This window comes from Neofelis nebulosa, chromosome 1, assembly GCF_028018385.1.
Source record: "Neofelis nebulosa isolate mNeoNeb1 chromosome 1, mNeoNeb1.pri, whole genome shotgun sequence".
Lineage (NCBI taxonomy): Eukaryota > Metazoa > Chordata > Mammalia > Carnivora > Felidae > Neofelis > Neofelis nebulosa.
In genome coordinates, this window is record NC_080782.1 from 213892893 (window position 1) to 213903006 (window position 10114).

Genomic DNA, 10114 nt, shown 5'->3' on the forward strand with positions numbered 1-10114 from the left:
TTAGAATATAAAATACACGTTCACTTATTATATCGGGGTCTTATATCTAAGACTTTTTGGCAAAATATCCTGGATTGTATAAAAAGCATCCCGTGCTCTGACATCGACTGTTCACATAATTTAGGGCAATGTCTATCAAAAGTAGGAGGCTCGTGTATGCAACTTGGCTTATAAATACTTGACAGAAACATAAATGTGTATATTCCCAAAATATAACTGTCTGTATGAGTTGCAGCATTTCAGGGTGAAGTGGCGATTTCTGAAGTATGTGAAGGTGATCCATCCACTGAGGGGTGATTTAATTCATCATTCTGTCTGAGGGTAGGGGGAGGCGACAGGGCTGGCCTGCAGGTTTGAACTCTGCCATACACACTTTGCAACCCTTCGCTTTGGGATTCACAGGCTCGAAAATAACCTCTTTTGAGTTCTGAGTAGACTGGTTGGAAATTCATATTTCTCAGCTGGGGAATGTGAGGGTAAAAGACACTTGAAGAAAGTGCAATCCCGTGGCTATTTTCATGAGGTGATGAAAGTCCTGCTGCTTTGAGATTCCTCGATGAATCTTTCAGGATCCCTAAATGTTTTTCATTCCGAGTGATCGGAAGCAACTTGGAAATAAAATGGAATCGTGTGAGATATTTAAAAAGTCAGAATGCTATTTGGCAATATGCTTCAAAATGCAAACAATATTCAGTTGTTCAGGGACTAGTTTTTTAGTCGTTTATGTATTTATTTTTCTTCCTTTGGATCTTCTGTCAATGACTTGTACCTCTACCTGCTGGTACACTGATGAAATGAAATGGAAATAAAATTCAAGCAGCTAAATTAAATAGTTTGCTGGAATTTCTAAGATAGCTTTGGTGGGAGGAATGGTAAAAATGACAATCTAAACTGAAGTGTCTCAATAGGTGTTGGTGAGGATGTGGAGAAAGGGGAATCCTCTTGCACTGTTAGTGGGGATGCAAACTGGTGCAGCCACTCTGGAAAACAGTATGGAGGTTCCTCAGAAAGTTAAAAATAGAACTAACCTACGATCCAGCAATTGCACTACTAGGTATTTACCCAAAGGATACAAAAATACTGATTTGAAGGGATACATGCACCCTGATGTTTATAGCAGCACTATCAACAATAGCCAAATTATGGAAAGAGCCTAAATGTCCATCTACTGATGAATGGATAAAGAAGATGTGGCATATATATATACATATATATGCACACACACACACACACACACACACACACACAACGAATGGAATATTACTCAGCCATCAAAAAGAAAACTATAGCCATTTGCAATGACATGGATGAAGCTAGAGTGTATTATGCTAAGTGAAATACGTCAAAGAAAGACAAATATTTGATTTCACTCATATGTGGAATTTAAGAAACAAAACAGATGAACCTAGGAAGAATAAAAGTAAGAGAGAGGCAAATCATAAAGCACACTCTCAACTATAGAGAACAAACTGAGGGTTGCTGGAGGGAGTTGGGGGTGAGATGGGTTAAATGGGTGGTGTGTGTTTAGGAGGGCACTTGTGGGGCTCCTCGGGTGGCTCACTGCTTGAGTATCCGGCTTCAGCTCAGGTCTTGATCTCATGGCTTGTGAGTTCTATCCCCACATGGGGCTCTCTGCTGTCAGCACAGAGCCTGATTCGGACCCTTTCTCCCTCTCTCTCTCTCTCTCTCTCTCTCTCTCTGCCCCTCCCCAGCTCACTCTCTCTATCTCTCAAAAATAAACATTAAAAAAATGGAGGGCACCTGTAATGTGGTGTTGTATGTAAATGATGAATCACTAAATCTTACACGTGAAACTAATATTATACTGTATGTTAACTAACCAGAATTTAAATAAAAACTTGTAAGAAAATAAATAAATATATAAAGTAAATTTCTGAAGAATATCAGTGTATTTATTAATCCATTTATTCTCTGCATTAACTATTAAGAATGAGATGAAAAATTAATAAAAATAACTTCACTAAATGTCTTAACCCAAGCTATCAACATCTAATTCAATTATCTTGCCATCACCCATGTGTCACCCTTTCAATAATCCCACTAAACGTTTTACAAGAAAATGCAGCAGAGAGCTGGAGTATAAACCAAGCCATAAATCAGAACATCTCACTTAAAGCCAAAGACAGAAACATCCCAAGGAATGTAAATCAGCCCTAAATCTTTAGAAGACCCATAAAGTAAGTATTTAAAAACCCACTGAAAATACACTACAGCAGAACATTAAAAGCATGAACTCTGGAGCCAGACTCCCAGAATGGAAAACCCACCTCTGCCCTTACAGCTGGGTGGTTTTGATCAAAATACTCTAACAACTCTACACCTCAGTTTCCCCCTATGCAAAATGAGCTTAAGTGAGGGTACCTGCTTAAAAGCATTATTATGAGGATTAAGTGAGTTAATATTTATGGAGCACCTAGCACAGTTCTTGGCACATAGTAAGTGTTGTGTAACTGTTTAATAAATAAGTAAATAAAACATTGCTGTTGAGTATAAGAGGAAATGTGGTTGTTATTACCAAGTGACTAGACCCTCCCACATTGAATGCATTGGGTTGGCCACAGCAGCACCTGGAGCTACCAAGGGATTCAGAGAGCCTGCCTACTACTACGAGGAGGAAACTGTGTTATGGAAAGAATAAGCTGGTAATTCTCTAAACAGAGAATAAACACTAGGAGCTCCAGGAATTTGATCTTTGTTTGAAAAGGACGATTTAACATTAAATGATCCGAAAAGATAAACTTGCTATAAAACCTTCAAGCTTTGAGATGACACTAAAATATTCTAGAAAGGAAAGCAACACAATGGAACTTCTAAAAAAAACACCAGCAGTTTTAGCCTAGTCTAAAATGCAATATGATCATAAGAAATGGTCATACAGTTGCAACGTATAAGCAAGTTAGACTATACCTTTCATTCATTCATTCATTCACTCATTCATTTTTTAAGTACATATTTGAGGTTTGATGACTCAACATGGAATACAGAACAAATAATAAACAAATACATAAAGTAACGTCAGGCAGTGATAAATGGCATGAAGGAAAATAAAGCAGGGTGGAGAGTGACAGCTGGGGGAGACAGCTTGAGGTATGGAAAATCTTTGAGAAAAGAGACATTTGAACACAGGCATAAATGAAGGAAGGATGCAAACAATATGGATATCTTGAGAAAGAGCATACCAAGCAGAAGGAATCACAAGACTCTGAGGTCTGAGATGAAATATGTTTGGTTTGTTCAAGAACGAATCAAGAGAGCCAATATAATGACCCAAATTATCAAGCGGAAGAGTAATAAATCATTTGGAAGAAGCAACCAGGGGCCAGATAATACAAGACTTTATGGGCCACGTGTGGCTCATTTACAAACATGGCCCCAAAATTCTTTAATAACTTTTCAGTGTAGAGATGGGGGACTCTTCCCTTTCCCTTTGAATCTGGGTGGGTTTAAGACTGCTTGGACTGGTAGAACATAAATGACAATGTCATTTCAGAGACTGAGTTATAAAAGAGGATGTGACTTCTATCTTATTTGGAGGAACATTCATGCTTACCTATGGCTGCCATGGTGTCAGAAAATCGAACCACATGTAAAGGGCACATGTAGCCCCTCTTCCCACGCCCAAGTAAGCAATCTTAGACCCTGAATAATCCTAATCCACATGCCAGACATGTGTCTAAACCTTGAGATGTCCAAAATGATCCACTGAATCCATGAGCATAATAAAATTGTTGTTTCGAACTGCTACATTTTGAGTTACATTTTGTTACACAACAGTAGTAATTGGGATACCATGATAAGAATTTTTGGCTTTCATTTTAAGTGAGAAATCTTTGGAGAGTTCAATTACGTGATATGATTTGGAAAACAGACTGCAGGAGGGGAAGCATGGAAACACAGTCCAGGCAAGAGATGATTGTGCCTGGGGAGGATAGCAGCAAAGAAGGTGGTGAGAAGAGCCCAGATTGGGAATATATTTTCAAAGTAAATCTAATCAGATTTGCTGATGGACTGGAAATTGAGTGGGAGAAGACACAAATCAAGAATGACACAAGGACTTTGGCCAGGGCAAGAAATCAAGTGAACAGAGTTGTCATTTACTGAGGCACACACGTTAGAGAAAGAACAAATTTGTAGAACAGAAATCAAGACTTCCGTTTTGAACACGTAGCATGTCTACCGGTTACCCAAATGGAGACATTGAGTAAACAACTGGGAATATTAGTTTGGAGCTCTGGAGAGAGGCTGGTTCTATGGTTCTGTATTCAACTCTAAGGGTCTCATTTTAGGAAAGATATTTACACACCAGAGAACATTCAGAGGGGGACCAGGATGTAGATGCGTCTAGAAGTCATGTTGTTTAAAAAAAAAAAAATGTTGAGGGAACCAAACATAGGGAGAAAATATCCATAACATGAAGAAATATATGAATCAGGAGGACTTACCATTAGGACGCATCTTTGAGAGTAAGGTATCTGCTTTGAAGGGCTAAAAGATCTAGTGCTCACTTCCACGGAAACTAACACCAAGTCCATAATCAACTTTCCCCCATAGAACTAGACACCATTAGAGAGATTTTGACCTAAAACGAAATTCCCAGACATGACAGGAGCTAGACTGAATAGCATGATGTTGTGTGGGTGCAAGATTCTACAAACAAAGCATGGCCGGAGAAAACCACAAAGTCATATGTTCCCAGCAAATGGCATCCTGACCTATAAAAAAAATTTACCTATTCATATGCTATCCACTTCTGAAATCCCCATGTATGGGAAGTTCTCCTTAGTGCTGTGGTACAAAATTAGTTTAGTATTACTAACCAAAATATTCTGATTTTTTGTGTTTTAATAGTTTGCATTAATAGAGGCCACTTAGGATGATTAAGAGGAAGAAATCTATAGCTGGAATCCTGGGCTGAGACCTTACTTCCAACACTGGGGCAAGTCCCTACCCTACTGGATTTATTATGGGGAATAAATAAGTCAGTCAGCGTAAAGTATTCAAAATACATAGAATCAGCTAAAAAAGAAGTGTTCAAAAAAAAATTGTTCGCTGTGTTCAGTAGCACTCAGCATACCCCCTCTATGACTGCACAGTCCAGACCACTTGTCTGTTTGTTTGTTTTTAATTCATTTAGGCATCCAGAATTATCAGGGCTTTGTGAGGAAAAGCTTCAAAGTCACAGGTTTGAACTTACCCTCTCGCTTTGCAATCACTGGAAAAGACGCTTTCTTGAAGCCCGCTCTATACTGATGTCAGAACTGCTGTCATTCGATTCACTGTCTCCTGTTCCGCTATCTTTCGCACTAAATTCATCTGGATTTGAATGTGTACTGGGAGTGAAAAGGACAGATTCACTGTGTTATCCATAAACATGTACAAAACGTCAAACACGTCGCTTAGACAGAGCCGTACGTACTCTGAAATTACCTTAAACTCGCAGCAGATTTACCCTCTCCACACAGGGATGGGAAATGGAAAGGACCTGAGCCTGAACCCTATTTAAAAAGAGGGGTGAAAGCAGCAGTTAATTTTTCACGCTCAGATATCAAAGCTGCCAGACAGGGCACAATATCCCTCCTCTGGAGTGCTTCAGGAAGATAGCATTTAAACCCTGAGGGACGAAGATGTTCCAACTGGACCCAGAAGGAAGTTACCAGGGGCAAAAACAGCACAAAGAGACGTGGGCCTCCTCGAAACATGACCACCATGCCTCCTTCTGCCTTCATCTGTGAAGAAATTTTCATCTCAAATAAAAAATAAAAAGTCCGGAAAACTCAGTGCTTTGAAGTCCCAGACCAGATCAGATCAGGCTCTGAATTTTCCTCACGTCTGGGCAGGAAAATCGACTAAACGTTCATGAGGACCCTAAGACTGCTGGGGTGCTCTGCCAGGGCCCACAGGATCCCGCTGCTCTTTCGAAGGGAGGAGCACAAGAACACCCCACTGCCCCCAGACCGGGAAATCTCCGCAGCCTCGCCCTCCTGGGCCTCTGGGTAAACGGAAAGGGCCAGTGTCTCCACGAAGAACCTCAACTCAAAGCCCCCAGAGTCAGCCCCCGACGCTCTGAGACTTGGACCACCCTGGCCACTCCTCGCGTGGTACCTGCTCAAGCTATGCCCACAGAGCTTCTTCCGCGTCCTAGCCTCGCCTTGGCTGGAACAAGTCTCGATGGCAATGGCCACCAGCAGAAGGCCACAGCCGCTAGCCAAAACACCTGCCAAGACAACAAGGAAGCCAGGCTGTCTCCCTGCTCTCTGCGCTGTTCGACTCCAGGCGCGTCCCTACCCTCCCTCTTTTGGCGGCGGCGGCGGCGGCGAAGGCGGCACCAGCATCACTTCTCCGCCAGGTGGCGCCAAATCCGCGGGCACTAGGAGCAAAGTGGCGGTGCGCGATAAAGCCCCACTGGCCTCGGTCCCGCACCATGACGACCGCCGTCAGCTGGTTGGTGGGCTGTGGGGACAAGCGGCGCTGAAAAGACAGCTCACCCGTGAACGGGTGCGGCGCTAGAGCCGCGGGGCCGCCGCCGCTACGGTGGAAATTAGCTCTGTGTTGGGGCCTTCGTCTGCCATTTGGGTCACCAGGTAGCCCAGCCGCGCGCCCTGAAGCAGAGGCAGCTGGGCTGAGCCATTGAAGAGTGGCAGTGTGACCAGCCGTTCTGGCAGTGTGACCAGTGAGTGCCCGTTCTGGTCCTCCACATGCAGGCACACCACGGCCCAGCCCCAGAGCTGCATAGAGCCGCCGTCGAGAGCTTCCAGCCCCAGCTGCAGCTCAGCCAGTTACTTGCGATCAGAGCACCGTTGTGCACACAGCTTCCCAGTAATAGGGTCCACAGAGGTGTAGGGGGACACGGCGTCCTGGGCGCGACCCTCTTCGGCCTCCAGCAGTCGGTAGGTGACCTGGCCTTCGCGGCCCAAGTAGGCGCCAGGCGGGTTGTCCTCCCTCACTGACACGCCTTAGACCGGTCGCGTGAAGAGTGGCGCTTTGTCGTTCTCGTCGTTCACGCGCACCGTGTAGGGCCGCACGGTGCGTAGAGGGGGCGCGCCTCTGTCCTCGGCCACCAGCGTCAGGTTGTACTCAGCGATGCGCTCGCGGTCCAGGGACGCCGCGGTCACCACCAGGTAGCTGCCCGCGTAGGCCGGCTGCAGCCGGAAATGCTCGTGCCCGTAGAGGGCGCAGCGCACCTGCCCATTGGCGTCCGAGTCTCTGTCCGAGGTGCTGACCAGCGCCACCAGGCTCTCGCGCGCCGCCCCCTCTGGCACCAGCGAGATGGCGCCGGCCTCCGGCGTTCCAGGTCCGGTCGGCGAGGTTGCGTCCGCACCCCCGAGAGCGGCGGCGGCGGCGGCGGCGGCGAAGGGAGAGGCGGCAGACGCGCCCGGGGCGGCCAGCGGGGTGATGGTGATGTCCGGAGCGTTGTCATTGACGTCGCGGATGCGCACGATGACTTTGCAGGTGGAGGCCCGAGGCCCGGGACCGCGGTCCTGGGCCCGCACGTCTAGCTCATAGGTGTCCTGGCGCTCGTAGTCCACGGGTCCTGCCAGGGTGAGGCGGCCCGAGGGCGGGTCCAGGCGGAAGAGGCGGCGCGCCTCGGGAGGGGTGCGGGAACCGAAGGCAAACACCACGTCGCCGTTGGGGCCCTCGTCGGGGTCGGCTGCGTCCAGGTCCAGCAGCAGGGAGCCCACGGGCGCGTCCTCCGCCAGCTCCACCTCGGCCACGGCGCCCTGCGGGAAGGCCGGGCTGTGGTCGTTGGCGTCCAGCACTCGCACGCTGAGGGCGGCAGTGGCGGAGCGCGGCGGGCGGCCGCCGTCCTGGGCCACTAGTTCCAGGCTGTAGGCGGCCTGGCTCTCGCGGTCCAGCTCCTGCAGCTCCACGCGGAAGGGGCTGTGAGGCTCGGCCAGGCGCACGCTCTGCAGCCCGTTGGCTCCCCACATCCTCGTCCACCGGCACCTCCAGCGGGATGCGCGTGCCCACAGCTGCGCCCTCGGACACCTCCACGGGGATCTGGGCCCGGGGAAAGCGCGGCGCGTGATCGTTGATGTCCCGCACCTCCACCTCCACGTGTATCAGCCGGAACTACTCCTGCGAGAAGCTGACCACGTCGAAGGCCAGCACGCACTGTGGTGCCTGGCCGCACAGCCGCTCGCGGTCCAGGCCCGCGTCCCCGACGGTCAGCTGCCCGTCGCCCTCGCGCACTCGGAGCAGCGAGCTGTTGAACTTCATGAAACAGAACTGGCTTGGCACTTAGAGCTGGGAATTAAACAAGCCATGGTCAGACCACCGATGTCGGTACCGTGGGCCCCTTTTCCTCATAGGTGCGGAAGTTGACAGTTGCAGTGCAAAACCCAGACACCAGCTGCAGCCACAGAACCAACAAGGATTCCAGTCAGGCCCAGCATTAAGTGTCAGCGGGAAATCTGAGCTTCCAATGAGACGTCTTTGTCCCTTAAAGAGAAAAAAGCCAATCAGAAGTTCCCGCTGAGACTTCCAGTCCCACAAACCCTCTCCTGCAGGCAGTCAGGAGACACTTGCCCTCCTAAATACATCTGATCGCTAAACCCTCTCTGCTGTGTCATCACTTTTCTGTGCTCAAGGCCTAAGCTTGCCTCTTCTGAACCTTACTGGGGAGGTTACATAGAGAAGAATGTGCAAACAAGCATCCATCCTTCTGGGCCAGTCTGTAGAGTCTCCAGGCCTTGGGTCACGTGGCTCCCTAAAAGACCTGGCAGAAGGGCCTGGAAAACTGAACTGTGGCCAGGGAAGTGCAGGGGATCAAGAGTCCTACAGACGTTTGCACTGTAAGAATGCACGCGCTTGCTTTTCCAGTGTGAGTGATTTCCACTTTGATGGGAGGAGCAGGGAATCTGCAGCCTCTGTATCCCTTCCTAAACACATTTACATATTCCTCAGACAGAGACACAATTACTCTTCTCTGCCATTTTTAAACCAACGCCTGTATGCATCTTTTGCCACTCACAGTTATCCATCTACATGGGGTTATCAATTCCTGTATTGAAAGATTCTGGGGGAACAGCTTCTCCAGGGTCAGGCAACGTGTAATCAGGGAAGAACTGTTTTCCGAAGTAATCGTTTCTAAATAGCTTTTCTGTAGCAAAGAAACCATTAATGATGAGATTTCAGCCCCTTCATCTCCTTTTATGTCAGTAATTACTTATATGTGAGGAATCAGTGTCAGTCAGGGAGGTTTGTCAGCCACAAACCACTGTAAGGGATAGTTAAGGGTAAGAAAAAGATTTAGGGAAATAGATCGCAGTCAGTCTTGTTAGAAAATTGCTAGAGACCAATTATTTCTAAAGAGCCCTTGGCTGAAGAAAACCATGGGTGGCCTGATAGGCTGAAGGCTAAAGAAACATTAAACCATCTGTCTAAAGCACAGTAAATAGTCTTGTGTTGAGTTCTCTTTATGCGTGAAATGTTCTAAATGCCAAACGGTCCACATGTTAATGATGACATCCTTCCTCGTGCCATGGAGTCATCATCAGTGCAGTGTTCTTTAACCAGTCATCTTGAATAAAATCAGGGAACAGACTGAGTTATTAATATGCCCCGGCTATTCTTGGCTCCTACATGATCTGTAATGTTATTGTTTCCTGAAGGGACATGTCAGTAAATGACTATTTTTTTTTTCTTTCACTCTTAGGAGAAGGTTGTGTCTATTTTAGTGCCAGGATCTACGAATCCAGTTCTGAAACTGAGCCACCTTTGATGAGATAATTAATTTGCAGGAATTTTAATTTAGTGGAACATTTGGCAATGACTCTAATTATAAGTACCAATAACCCGATGTCGGAGAAGTTTGCAGTAGGAAGCATGAATTGATTTGGGTTGGGTACTCTGAGATCCTAAAAAGAGAAAGTACTTCATCTTGTTTACTGTAGAGTTTTAATTTTGCCTGATGAGGCATCAGTCTGAGGAAGGGAGCGACTCTACTACAGTTTAGCTGGACCAGATTCTTGTTAAGCCAGTATCCTCACGGGCATAGAATCAGTTAGCTTTCTTTCTTGGCAGTGAGTATCCTGAAGAAGGGCCTGGTTATTCAGCCTCTGGGTCTCAAGGAAAACAAGAGAATCTGACCCTC

At 47.0% G+C, this 10114-nt stretch overlaps 1 long non-coding RNA gene and 1 pseudogene across 1 annotated transcript in view; both read right to left on the reverse strand.

The window, feature by feature from the left end:
* The window catches only part of LOC131484915 (uncharacterized), a 38391-nt gene extending 32670 nt beyond the window's left edge, over positions 1-5721 (reverse strand). Inside the window, exons 1-2 of the long non-coding RNA XR_009248496.1 lie at positions 5449-5721; positions 5216-5351 (exon numbers count right to left, since the gene is read on the reverse strand). This is a non-coding gene — a long non-coding RNA (uncharacterized LOC131484915). The remainder of the gene's footprint in view (positions 1-5215; positions 5352-5448) is intronic.
* A 216-nt stretch (positions 5722-5937) lies between these two features.
* Positions 5938-8450, reverse strand: LOC131484907 (protocadherin-8-like; annotated as a pseudogene).
* Positions 8451-10114: the final 1664 nt, after the last annotated feature.